We start from the raw sequence: 15,043 nt of genomic DNA on the forward strand, positions 1-15,043 counted from the left end.
TTGGATTTCAGTCCTTTCCTAGCACTTTGTTTAAGACAGGCACTCTTGTTGCTTACCACTGTGTGCATCAGGCTAGTTAGTCTGCAAAATTCAAGAAATTGTCTTGTCCCCATCTCCTATCCTGCCATAGGAGTATTCAAACAGATACATAAGGAACTCAGATCTTCACACTGTGTAGCAAACATTTTATCTCCCAATCCTCTCCACTTTTTACCTTTTTAAAAAAGACATTTGAGAACTTCATACAGTGGATCTTGAACATATTTACACTTTTCTCCCAACTCCTTGCAGATCCATACCTCCATACTCTATTTCATTACCACTCATTGTAATGCCATTTTTTCATTTTGAATCCATCAAGTACAGTTTGTGCTATGCATATACTCCTGGATATATGGGCTTCCAGCAAAGAGTGCTCAACCTACAAAGGACCACACCTTTATGAAGACTGACTCTTCCAGTCCTGGAAGCTATTGACAATCATCCTTTGGCAAGGAATTAATGCACATCTTTAGATAATAACTCTGATCTTCTTTTTCTTAAAATTTTAGATTTGTTCATTTTAGTTTATGTATAAATATTTTGCCTCCATGTGTTTATATGTACCATATGTGCTTGATGCCACAGAGGTCCAATGAGAGCATCAGATTCCCTAGCACTGGAGTTATTAATGGGTATTGCCACCATGTAGATATGAAGAATCAAACCTAGATCCTCTACAAGATCAACTTGATTAACTGCTGAGTCAACACTCCAACCCCTCTTTATTTATTGGGATGCCCAGGCCCACTTTGAGTTCACTCTATAGACCCTGTGAACTTTTAAGTTGTGATTCTCCTATCACATATGCCCAAATAGTTGCTTGATAAGTCCTGTGTCATAGGTTATTTTATGCAATTTTTATATGTTCTTTAAAATTTTGTTGTGGGATTTTCAGATTATCATGTATAATTAATTGGGACTAATTACTATAATGGAAATGGTAGAACATTCATCCACATCACATCTATCTTAAATACTGACATATTGTTTAAGGAGAGCAGAATTTCTTTCATTGATTATTTTTATCATGTTGATTAAAGCTTTAATTTCAAAAAATAGGAATGTTTTTAAGGGCTGAAAACTGACAGTAAATGCACAGAATGTATGTCCTTCTGTAGTAGGATTCATGTGCTGTTCATTCTTTGTTTCACAGTAATTTCATGAAAACATTTAAAAATATAACTGGAGTTTTAAAAAACAATGTGGGTTCTTCATTCAGAAGAGTGGATTTTATACATTCTGAAAAAAATCTATTTTTTCAGGTATATTTAGACAATGCACATTCACTGTGATTTTTATTATACTTGAATAATTATTGTGATATTTGAATAAATTTTACATGCTTATTTATTAATTTTCCCTTCCTCTTTTTGGCTTCTATAGATTTAGTTGCACATTTTTAAGAATTTAATATTCAATTTCCATTAATATACTTTAAAATATTTAATGGTTGCACTGGAGTTATCAAAATGCTGATAAAAACTATGTTCATTGTCAAATACCAGTAAACTCTAGCTAAGGGAGAGAAGATACCATATAATGAAGAACTTCTCGCTCATCCTTTACAACTTTTATGATGATCATTATACATATTCTTGTCCTATTCCTTGTAGTCTTATGTTTAGGATTGCTTTGAATGATATGATACACACTAAATAAAGACTGAGAAAAACCAAACTTTAAGCTCTATTTAGTCTATTTTGATTTTATTTCTCACTAAATTCGGATTCATTTTCCTTTCATCAGGAACCTATCTAAAACATTTATGTAGCTAAACATTAAGCTTCAGTTTGCCCTGTCTCCAGCCATTTTGACTTGACTTTGGTTCTTCTGTGTTTCTGGTCTCTAGATTTAGTGGTAGCAATTTAACGCATAATTTTTTTTCTGATAAACTGAAGAAGTATCATTAACTTTAGATATTTTTTTCAAATTTTTTTTTCAGGCTGCAGGATAATAGTAATGATTTCAATGTAAACTTTATAATAGAAATAAAACAAAATGTTAAATATACTTTTCAGAAAAGTTTTCCTTGTTGCCTGAATATTACTATAGAGAAGTTTAGATATAGATACAGCATGGGAAGAAGATAGTTACAAATAAATTTAAAGTAAATTTGTGAAACATGTTAAATTTGTGAAATAAATGATACAGTTCAAAAAATAACTTATATAAAATATAATTGAGTAAATATAGAAGCATATTAGATCATAAGACATGTATTATAGAAATAGTTAAATCAGAATAAAGTTGAAATCAGAAGTTAACTATTGTTAATGTATACTGACTTCACAAAACAAAATCAGCTAAAATAAGCTTTATGGCAAAGCGTTATGTTTCAGGAAGTTTCTTGTGTGTAAAGAAAAGTTCTATCACTCGGTCACGAATCTGTTTGGTCTTAACACCATATACCACTGGGTTAACTGCAGAAGGTAACAAGAGGTACCCACTTGCAAAAATGATGTGAACACTTGGAGGTACCTTCTTGCCAATGCGGTGAGTTAGGAAGCTAAACAGTGCAGGACAAGCATAGTGCAGACAGAGCAGCACAGGTGCCCAGGGCTTTAAAGCAGGCATTCTGGGAAGAGAACCGGAACACTGCCTGGAGGATTTTTACATAAGACGTGGCTATGAGTCCTAGGTCCACTGATATTACTGAAAGGGCCACTGAGATTCCATATGCTCTGTTAATGAGAGTGTTGGCACTGGCCAACTTTACCACAGCCATGTGCTCACAGTAGGCATGATGGATGGTGTGTTTTGTATAGTAGGGCAGACTCTTAATGAGAAGAGGACATGGCAAAACCATGAGCACACTTCTGACCAGGCCAACTAGACCTAGCTTACTCACCATAGATGTTGTCAGGATTGATGCATAATGAAGGGGGATACAAATGGCCACAAAGCGATCAAATGCCATGATTACTAGAATGGCTGACTCCATAATGCAAAGTGTGTGGATAAAATACATTTGTGATAGACAGACGTCAAATCCAGTGTGCATCAAACCAGAAGATGCCAAGTATCTTTAGAGCTGCAGAAGAGGCAAGACATATGTGATTATTTGCCAGCATGCAAAGGAAGAAATACATAGGCTAGTAGAGACTTGGCTCTAGTTTGATAGTAGTAATGATTATGCTGTTCCCCAGCAAGGTCAGGACAAACAGGAGATAGACAGGGATGTCAATCCAGCAGTGAAATCTTTCCAACCCAGGAATATGAACAAGGAAGAAAGATGCAATGTGTTGACAAGTAACATTGACTGCCATGTTAAAACCCAATCCGCTGTATGTGTAGTAGAAAACAGGTAATACTCTATAAACAGAAGACAGCATAGTAAATGCTTCCTTGATCCAGGGTCGCTTGAAAACACTTTCCCAGAAGAGTTGATTCAACCAAACCTCTGAAAATGTTGATATAAATGACTTCATGCTTTAAGATTCAGCATTTCAATCTGAAAAGGAAATATATTTATTCATTACTTTCTCCTAGTTTCAAGGTTTACTTCAATTTTACTTTGTACTAGTGGATTGATAATAAACTAGTATATATCTCGGCTACTGCTGGTGATTTTCTTCCCAAGAAACTAAATAAAATGTAAAAAAAAAAAAAAAAAAAAAAAAAAAAAATGAAAATGCTCACAAATAGATCTTGATGGGTGCAAGAATATTCTGTCATTTTAATTTTATAATTTTATCCTGGTGTAACTAAATATTTAGACATCCCAATAGGACTGACAAGAATAAAGAATATAAAATTATAGGCATAAACCCTTTATCCCTCTTCAAAAATAAAGTCAAGCACATTTCATATTGCCAACAGGAAAATCATCTATATTTCCATTTAAAAATTGTATGACCCTTCAGAATACAAAATAAAAAAGAATCCCATGAGCAGAAGAGGTTTATAGAAGAGGGTTTAAAAACACAGATGAGGGAAAGAAAAGTCAGTGGATCATTTCAAAGTTGCTTTTCCAGGAATGACTATTGACTTTCTACAATCAGGGCACAGACTACCTTCCTTGTGTACAGTAGAGGGATTTTCCACATCCTGCCATTTGAAACTCTTCTATTTGGGAAATTTGTCAACTAACAATAGCCTCTCATTCTTTCTATTTAAGAAGATTAAGTTCTGAAACAGATAGTTTGATAGACAAGAAATACAAACACACACACACACACACACACAATGAATAAATAGAAAGATACATTGTCAAAAATTTAAAATTATGGCTTGTAAGCCAGTAATTTAGAAGTGAACCAAGTATATTTGTAGAGCCACAGCTATGTAGCATGAGCCCTTCCTCTAATCTGGGTGTCTACCCTGTCTAGTGAAGGGTAGGCTGAAAGATTCATCAATTCAGGGTTTTTGTCTAGCAGCAAGCATTGATTCTTAGGCTTTCTCCTTACACTGTAAACCCTTTAGCTTTTATATGTTATTATATTTTAATTGTTCTTTGTGGAATTAGCTTCAGCCTAGAACCAAAACTGTAGACTCTTATCTGCACTCTTTATAACACAGTTTTATTCACATGTTCCTATGGAAAGACTTTCCTTGCCTAAATGTTTGAATATGACTTCTGAAGAGGAAAGCTGTGTTATGCTATTTCACCTCAGAAACTTCAATTCTAGGGTGATGCAAATAAATATATTTCTAAAATGTTCTTACTAAAGAAGCAAGACTGTTTTTAGTATTAGGAATGAATCATAGCTTCAATTTTTACCACTAAGGTATATTTTAGAACCATGTTCCACTAAAGTCTAAAGGCTTAGGGATAAGAAATGAAGGCAAAAATACAAATGTGAAACTTTCAGTTAAACAAGGTTTTACTTACTACAAAACATTTGCTAGCTATTTGGAATTCCTCCAATGACTTCCCTCAGTAGAGGCATTGAGAAAAATTCCACTCTTGATCTGATTCTGAAAGATTTAAACTTGTAAAAGACTGGTTGCAACTTAGAGAACAATCACATTAAAGTGTTTAAGCAGGAAGTTGTGACAGTAAGATCAATTGAATTTAGAAAGATTTTTCTAAAGAGTATAAATAAAATTTTTCTTGACCACTAAATTCTTAACACTTTGTTTCCAATAAGTTCACTTTCATGAATACAGTATAGCTGCCTTGTATCTAGAAAAAGAGAAAAATTGACTTCAGGAAAAGCTCCTTGGCAGAGCCCAGGAAGCATATTGCAGTCAACACTAGGAGTGGGTTCTGCTTGTCCCTTTGACCCATGAATAGCATCTCTCTCCCAGGCTTACTGTGAATGGGATCCATCCCCTGCAGTATAATCTTCACCACATAGGTCTTGCAGGACTACTCTGACCTTTGACTTCTGTTTATAAAATTTTCTTCATTTATAAGCAACAACAACAAAAATACTGGATTAGTTCATAGAGCCTGAAAAGTGACATTGTTTCTAGGCCCCAGGGGACAGTTCCTAGCCTGAACTCTCACCTTGAGAACAGAAAATTCTCATGAAAGTCTGTGGCACTTTGATGCAGTTTACTTTTGTTGTACTGTCTATATTCTCTTAAGGTGTTATGATGACAAATGTAAGACACTCCAAACTGGATTTGTTTTATTTTATCAATCATAGTTAACTTTGTGATTCTGCTAGTGTTCTAATTAGTGTCTGGTGTCAGGATTGTTCATTGAGGATTAAGTACAAAAGGCATATATAGTAATCCAACAAAGGCACAATAAATTATTACATATCAGAAGTTTTAGGCTCCTCTTCAGTCTCAGAGGCATTTAAAAGAATTTTCCATCCTGTGTCAGAACCACCTGATGATTTATTCAACCATTTGATGATTTATTCAAATGTATTTCTAATTTTCATTCACTTCAATTTCCTCCATGGCCTGGATTTTACCCAAATTATTTCTACAATGACTTATACAACCAGAACTAATATTGCAAAATAAATTATTGTCAATATTCTTCCTGAACAAGAAAACATTACAGACTATTCATGTCCTCATCACCAAATCAAATTCCTATTTGCTTTATCTAGGTAGGTAATACCACTGGAATATGTGTGAATTTTCCTTGCCCATTTGATTTTATGTCCTTATCTTTAATATGGACTTATGTTTTATGAGACTGGAGAATAATTGTTTCATACACCAGAGAGCACATCATCAAGATAGTAGCTATGGCTAACAATGTATTAGCCCACTGCTTAGGAGGTCAGATATTAATGTAGATGCCCTCTTGGGGGATGTAATGTTAAAGTAAAAAGAGGAAACACAAAGTTCCTCAACACTGCCATGTTAACCCTGCACACACCAAGGACCTGGTATAACTTGTGAATCTGCCTTTTACAGAGCACATCTTTAGTGTCTCTACAGTCAAATCATGGAACTCAAATGTTGAAACTAATATATTCCTTGGGGAAATCTGTGAAAAGACAAAAAAAATAGGCTAAGGTACTTCTGGCAAATTTTTTTTTCATTTTTTTATTTTATTTATTTTTTATTTTACATGTCTATCTGAGTTCCCTCTCCCTTCCTCCTTCCTTCTTTGCCCCATCACATGCACCCTGATCACTCTCCCCTCCCATCCTCCCACCCCAATTCCACATGTAGTGCAATGCCATCCAGGTGAGGTCATGTAAATCTGTCAAGTCATTTGAAGTAGAAACTAGGAATTCTCTCCTGTCTCTAGGTTAAGGCAGTGTCCCTCCATGGAGGATGTGTCCCCAAGGTCCTTTTGTGCACCAGGAATACACCCTGGCTTCACTGTCTGAGTTCCCTTAGACTGCTCAGGCCTTCTAGCTGAGACCCATATTCAGGGGGGCCTGAGTCAGTCCCATGCTGGATTCCCAGCTATCAGTCTGGGGGCCCGTTAGCTCCGCCTTGTTCAGGTCAGCTGTCTCTATGTGTTTCTGCAACCTGGTCTTGTCTTTTCCCTCTGCATCTGGATTCTAGTTCGACTCAGTGTTTAGTTATGGGTATTTGCTTCTGTCTCCAACAGGTACTAGATGAGGGCTCCATGATGGTGGATAAATTAGTTGTTGATCTCACTATCTGAGAAGGGCATTTGTGGTAGCCTTTCTATGGTTGCTCAAATTGTTAGTTGGCATCAGTCTTGTAGGTCTCTAGACCTTTCTTTAGGTTCAGTTTTCTCTTCAAACCAATATGGCTTCCTCTTTTATGTTCGTTCTCTCTCTCTCTCTCTCTCTCTCTCTCTCTCTCTCTCTCTCTCTCTCTCTCTCTCTCTCTCTCCCTCCCTCCCTTCTGTCTTCTATTCCTACCCTGACTTGATCTTCCTAGTCACACATGCTTTCCCCTCCTCCCCTTCTCTTTCTCCTACTTCTCTCTCCATTCACTGACCCTCCCCCCACTTCCCATGTGCTCTGGGGGACTTGTCCTTTCCCCCTTCTGTGAGGGACTTTATATGAATCTCTTAGAATACACCTTGTATGCTAGTGCTTATGGTGGTGTAAATTATAGGCTGGTGATCCTTTCCTCTATGTCTAAAATCCATATATGAGTGAGTACATACCATGTTTGTCATTTCGTGACTTGGTTACCTCACTCAGGATGGTTTCTTCAAGTGCCATCCAGTTGCCTGCAAATTTCAAGATTCCATTATTTTTTTCTGAAGAGTAGTATTCCGTTGTATAGATGTGCCACATCTTCTTCATCCATTCTTCAGTTGAGGGGCATCCAGGTTGCCTCCAGGTTCTTGTTATTACAAATAATGCTGCTATGAACATAGTTGAGCACATGTCTTTGTTGCATTGTTGTGGATCATTTGGGTATGTGCCTAAGAGGGGAATTGCTGGGTCCTGTGGTAAACTAATTCCCATTAGAAATACCAATGACAACTTATACTGGAGAGGATGTGTAGAAAGGAGAACACTCCTCCACTGCTGGTGGGAGTGCAAATTCATACAGCCATTTTGGACTTCTGGCAAACTTTAATTTTATCACATATTTTTATGTTGTTTGAGAATTTTGTAAGTAGGGTATTCTGACATAATTCAGTCCCCAGTTCCTGTACCTTAATTCTTCCTCTATACTCTACCAATTATTCATACCAACTCCATGTATTTGTTTTTAAACTGATGGAGTCCATTTAGTGTTGTCAATATGTGTGTTGATGCAAGGCAATCTTCTCGAACATGGCCTCTCTTAGATCACATCTCTGAAGAATAAACTCTTACTTAGAGTTGGTATTTTATTTAATTTTATATAACAAAGTCCAATTAAATGAAAACAAACATTTATACACAATATTTTGGAATTTGGGCGTCGTTCTTTCCAAACTACTTCCTGCTGGTAAGGGGCGCTGTCCAAGAAGATTCAGATATCCTGGCTGTAGTCTGTAGAGCTATTTTGTCCAGCTGTTTTGAATGTAGGATCACCTTGTACTCTGTTTCAGGCGGTCTGGCGTGATCAAACCACATTAGTCTGGAAGGAATCCACATCTTTTCATTTTCTGTGAAAACAAAAATAGAAATCCTTTTTCCCAGTAACTTGTCCTTCAACCTAAATTTTGGAGTCAAAGCATTTTTTTTATTGAATTTATTATTTTACATGTCGATCCCAGTTCCCTCTCCCTCCCTCCCTCCCTCCCCCATCCCTCCCTCCCTCCTTCCCTCCCTTTTTACCCTCTCTGCCCTCTCACATGCACTCTAAACACCCTCCCCTCCCATCCCCCCACCTCAATTCCATATGTAGGGGAATGCCATCCAGTTGGGGTCATGTAGATCTGACAGGTCCTGTGAAGTAAGGACTAGGGCTTCTCTCCTGTCTCTAGATTAAGGCAGTTATCCCTCCATGGGGGATATGTTTGCAAAGTCCTTTTGTGCACCAGGGATACATCCTGGCTCCACTGTCTGAGGTCTCTTAGACTGCTCAGTCCTTCTGGCTGAGACCCATATTCAGGGGGGCCTGAGTCAGTCCCATGCTGGCTTCCCAGCTATCAGTCTGGTGGCCTTTAGCTCCTCCTTGTTCAGGTAAGCTGCCTCTGTGTGTTTCTTCCGTATGGTCTTGTCCTCTCCATCTGCATCTGGGTTCTAGTTCGACTCAGTGTTTATGTATGGGTGTTTGCTGCATTAGTTGAGGGCTGCATGGATAAGTTAGTTGTTGATCTCACTCTCCAGGAAGGGCATTTATGATAGCCTTTCCACGGAAGCTGAGATTGTTAGTTGGGAGCAGTCTTGTAGTTCTCTAGACCTTTCTTTGTGTTCAATTTTATCTTCAAACCAATATTGGCTCCCTCTTTTATGTTCTCTCTCTGTCTCTGTCTCTGTCTCTGTCTCTCTCTCTTTCCTATCTTCTATTCCTAACCAGGCTCAATCTTCCTGGTCGCACATGTTTTCCTTTCCTCCCCCCTCATTTTCTCCTACTTCTCTCTCCATTTGCTGCCCCCCCCCACTTCACCTGAGCTCTGGGGGACTTGTCCCTTCCCAGTTCTGTGAGGGAATTTATATGAATCTCTTAGAATACACCTTGTACCCTAGTTCCTCTGGTGATGTGAATTATAGGCTGGTGATCATTTGATCTAGGTCTAAAATCCATATATGAGTGAGTACATTCTGTGTTCCTCTTTTTGTGACTGGGTTACCTCATTCAGGATGGTTTCTTCAAGTGCCATCCACTTGCCTGCGAATTTCAAGATACCATTATTTTTTTCTGCAGAGTAGTATTCTATTGTGTAGATGTGCCACATCTTCATTAACCATTCTTCAATTGAGGGGCATCTAGGTTGCTTCCAGGTTCTTGCTATTACAAATAGTGCTGCTATGAACATATTTGAACAGATGTCTTTGTTGCATGGATGTGAATCCTTTGGGTATATGCCTAAGAGGGGGATTGCTGGGTCCTGTGGTAAACTAATTCCCATTTTCCTGAGGAACTGCCATACTGATCTCCAAAATGGCTGTATGAGTTTGCACTCCCACCAGCAGTGGAGGAGTGTTCCACTTTCTCCACATCCTCTCCAACATAAGTCATCACTAGAATGCTAGATGTGTTGATTTTGTGTAGGTCTTTGATACACAGTCCCAACCCCTGTGAGTTCATATATGCATTACTCCTTTTGTGCCCAACAAATACAGCTTCACTGCAGTGCTAACTACCTTACAATCTTTCCTCCCCCGCTTCCATGATAACGTCTGAGCCTTCGAGAGTAAGTATAAATAGATGCTGCATTTAAAGCTGAACAGTTCATAGTCTCTTATTCACTACCTCTTTGCTTTTCACGGGGATTTATATTATTTGCCATGTATTGCAAAATGCACTTCTCTGATGAGCATTGAGATACACACTAATGTGTAGTTAAAAAGAAAACAAATGAGGAGGCATTTTTACTATGGCCATTTAGCATAATTATACTACTATATTCCCTTTTATGAGTTACATATCCATGTACTTTGGGCACAGTTAAAGGGCAGACATGAATTCTGTCTTAAATTCAGTCTGAAAGTGATTGACTACTGACATAATATTTGTGCTATTATTGCTTAAGTGGTCATATCTTGCCCAGCAAGTCTTATCATAGTCTGCAGAGTTGATACCCTCATAAGACTTTTGGTTATGTTTACCCCATCGTATCATATATAGAAACTGCTAGCTCTATGAAAGCTTTCCAGTAGAAAAAATGCCTCTGGTCAAATACCAGTTTTATTTGTCTCTGTGTTATGGCTCATGTACTTGGTATCTTCATGGAAGGAACTGACTGTCAAATTTTGGAGGGTAACCAAGAGTAATAGCAATAGCCTGTAATATTTGAGGAGTTCTATAGCACCCCTTTGATGAACAATTGAATGAATATCACCCCTGTGGTCCATATAATTATGCAGTGACAAATCAGCTGAAAACCAAAAAAGGCAAACCCAATGGGACAATGCATTCCGATGGAAGAGACACACATGCAGGACATTGGGAATATTTGTTTCTTTTGAATAGTCAGTGTTCTTACTATAATTTTTTTGTGAAGCCATGGTGCTCCATTTCTATGGTGAGATTCATCCCACACACACATACCAAAAAAAAAAAAACAAAAAGCAATGTGTTAGTTAATGAATAGGCACATACAAGTGTAGGAGGTCAGAAGATGACTTATTATATAATTATACAGTTTTGATATATAGCATGTATACTAGGACATGCTTCATAACTGGATCTATTTGTCCCATAAGGACTATGGATACTTAAAAGCCTGCCTTGTTCTTTTGCTCATACTAACTGCGCACAACTAGCTATGTTCACCTCAAAGCAATTCAAACTAGACTAAAGAACTTTTGTAAATAGATCATAAGTTTGAAACCTTCTAAGTATGTACAAGGTAACTAAGAAAAGGAATCCAATTCTTCACTTGCCAGTCTACTTACAATGGATCTGTATCTCAAACTTGTCACTGGGCACTGTGCCCACCCCACACCCCCTCCTCCATCTGCTAATGATTTTACTCTTATGGTCCTGGGACCTTATGTTGCCATGGCAATGGCTCTACCCTTATCAATTAGCTAGAAATGTGCTTCTGACCAATGAGAGCTATCCTTGTAACTCCTTCTTTTACTTCAAGCCTCAGGAGGTAGAGAGATTTTTTTTGGAGAGATTAGGATATAAGAAGAAGAGGCTTGAAGAAGAAGCTAGGAAAAATTAGTAGTCAGACAAAATTGCCACACCAGCCCCAGTGGAGACAGTGTAGCAAAGGCTGAGAGAAATCTCAATGGTTACCTGTCCAGAGGTTCCCACCACAGGTGGTTACGCCTCCTGGGGAAAAGTGGTTCAGGACCCTGCAGGTGATTGCCCCACTGACAGTCTGGAACGGGTGCTAGGTGTTTGTTGTGCTATGATAGCTTTAATGCTTTTGATCATGGGTGCTTTGGCCTGTAGCTCCACTGTTAATTCAGAGAAGCCCAGAAAACACTTAGGTATAGTTTCAGGGACAAAAGAGATACAGGCCAGCCCTCAGCTAGGAATCCCAGGGAGCCAGTGGAGACTTCAGGTGTCAGCCCAAGGCCTAATAAATTAACACACCTAAAGCTATAGGAATTTGCCCACAAGATGACCCTGCCTAATTAGCCCGCCCACAGCAAAGCTGTTGTGGGATTTACTACTGAGTTTTTAGGGCCCCTAAATCAATAAAACAGTAAAAGAGTTCTTATCAATGCTGTTAAAAGTTTACTGACCAGAGACAATGATTATTCTCTAAATTCAGTAAATCAAATCCCTGGTAAGCTGACCACAAGCAGGCCAAAATAAACATGAGATGTATTTACGATCTCATGCTCCAAAATAATTGCTGACATTTCTATAGTATGCCTGTAAATTTTAAACTGTGGCCAAAGATCTGTTCCTTGAACTTTATGCATAAAAACCCGGTGCTCTGAAGTAAAAAATTGCAGCAGTTGCAAAACTCCTCGAGTGTGTTTGTGTCTGTCTGTCAAGGTGAAGCCACTCCTGACCTGTTCATCCGAGTCTTGGTCTCCCTGCAGACCCGTCACCCACTGAAAGGTCTGCAGCACAAAATTATTAGAGTAGAAATTAGACAATAAACAGATGAAGAAAAAGTATATAGTGGAGAATTCATTTTGTTCTCAAATCATTCTCATGCTTTCTGAAACCTGAGAGGTCTAAGGGCTGGATCCTAAAAGACCTAGATATCTTGTATACCTGGAAATGGACTTTTATTTGGTAGACAATCATATCTGGGAAAGGCATTGTCCCACGATTATCATATAATTTTTAAAACTCCACCAAATCCTCCCAGTTCTGCATTTTCAGGTCTTAATTTATGGCTATAATGCACTAGAGTTGCTTTTTTGTGTATGATATATGATACAGATCCTGTTTTATTGTTTTACATTTGAAAATTCATCTACCTGAATAAAATCAGTATTTGATATGGAAAACTATGTGTGTCTGCTTGCACGAATTAACAGTTAAACAGTTCTCGAGATGATATATTGATGATAAACTCATTTGGTTGTATAATCCTTCAGATTCCAAAACATGGAGGTTTCAAGGAGATGTTCTGGGTATCTTTCTACCCTTAATCTCTTCTTGAGAAGGAATTACTAAAGCATTTACTTTAAATAAAAATATCTTTCTTGACTCAGTTCCATCTTTCCAACTTCAATTTCTGCCTTTCTTATACTCTTAACTCTCACTACTGCCATTCTAACCCCCTTATGTTGTGTATTAGAAGGAATGCAAACCTGACAGTCCTGTCTATTCTGATGGACAGTCACCAGTGGAATTTATCTTCATAAGTTCTCACTATGAGTTTCAATGCCTTTCCAAAGCCTTGTGTAGATTATCTGAGCTGCAGATCAGATAAATTATTATCTCAATGCCAGTTTTCTGCATTCTCAGAATTTTGTCAATAGCATCTGACAGGGTTTTTATGCCCCGTGGATGAAAGTGACAGCCAGCTTTCCCCTTTCTATCTCACTTTGGCAGCAGATCCATTACTTCCTGTCTTTGTGGTATTGAGATCCTCAGAATCTGAAGCACACCTACTCCTCTGTCTTTGACTGCTGTGTTTTCTAGATTTGTCTCTACCATAATCTTAGACTGGTCTAGTTGGCAATCTTTCCTTTATGTTAATTTGCACTTCTGATCTGTACAGTACCATCCATTGGCCATTTGATTTAATATATTGAAGAGTAAATATACCATATAATTAAACACAGAAAAATAGGAAACAAGACCATAGATCTGAAAATACTAATAAAAAAGGGATAGCCTATCTCTTAGTCTTGAGATTTGAAGGAAAGAATTTGTTCTATTTCTGTGAAGTTTCAAATTTACTTTTCCTAAAATATGCCCTTTAGTGGGGAAGAGAAAAAATAGAATTGAATTTTTGCCTCATCTAAGCATTTTAAAAAGGAAAATATTCAGACACCAAGTTCTAAGAAATTTAAAGAGTCATGGAGATATATCTTAGGCAGTCCTGGGATACATGAAATATGGCATATATCTCATGACATTTTGAGTGGGATGGTACCTTTCCCTATATACCACACACTGCCTGCTCCTCCATCTGATATGCTGATACAACACTTACTGTTCAAGTCCCATTGGAGCTACTTACTGACCTGGTCATTAAACTTTTGCTCATAGATGCCAATGATATGACTCTGGAATGTATTGAGCTTAACCGTCTCAGGCCATTCACAAAATTAAGCAACAAAGAATTCTTTCAAGAGTTTCTCCCTAAAGTCCAATTCTGCTTCTTCCAGGCTCTATCTCTATAGCCTTCAGAATTTGGAAATTTGAATTAATAATTGCCAAGTTTCCTACTACATATTGGTTTAAAGACTTGTTTTATCAATAGGAAAATATTTAATTTTAAATGTCACATAGAATTAGGAAAGACAAAGTAGGGTAGATGGCTTTTGGTCCAGATTTTTAGGTCTAGGATCTTGGACACAGGGTCACAGAAAATTTCATTTTATAAGTTTTATTATACTGTACCCCTTGACCTTATCTACTCCTGAGAGTTTTTTTAGAGGCTATGATGGACCCAGAGACTGTTGTGTCATACAAGATATGACTCCACAAGTAATATCTGAAACCATGTCTTTTTTTTTTTTTTTGTCTTGTACTTTTCCTCTAATGTCTATATTCTATTGAGTTTTTCTTTTATCTATTTTGTTCTTTCTACCAATAAATAATCAGGAATCAGACATTGGTGTATAAATCTACCAGAACACAGAAAGTGAAAAGCAACCAGTTAACGTTCCTTTGGGTCTCAAAACCCAGCAAGTGAGACCCTTTCCACCTGTCTCAAACCAAATAGATTCACAAATCTCTAAGTCCCTCCCTACTCCTTCTTGTGTGTCTCTCTGTCCATCTTCCTGTGTCCTCTTGGTTCTCTATGGCTAATTCTGGTCAATCTCTGACTTTGGCCTCTGACCCAAGGTTATTCTTATTAATACATTCTCAGAGTTTCATAGTGCAATCAAATATCTCAAATTACCATTCTATCTCTTCAGTATAAATAAAGACAAAAATGAAGGGAGGCATTTTGTATGTTGTC

General features: G+C 37.6%; 1 pseudogene; it reads right to left on the reverse strand.

Annotated features, from left to right (window-relative positions):
• Window positions 1-2,370: 2,370 nt before the first annotated feature.
• Window positions 2,371-3,308, reverse strand: LOC127228958 (olfactory receptor 52P1-like; annotated as a pseudogene).
• Between the last annotated feature and the right edge of the window lie 11,735 nt (window positions 3,309-15,043).

Source organism: Phodopus roborovskii, unplaced genomic scaffold (assembly GCF_943737965.1).
Source record: "Phodopus roborovskii unplaced genomic scaffold, PHOROB, whole genome shotgun sequence".
NCBI classification, from domain to species: Eukaryota; Metazoa; Chordata; class Mammalia; order Rodentia; family Cricetidae; genus Phodopus; species Phodopus roborovskii.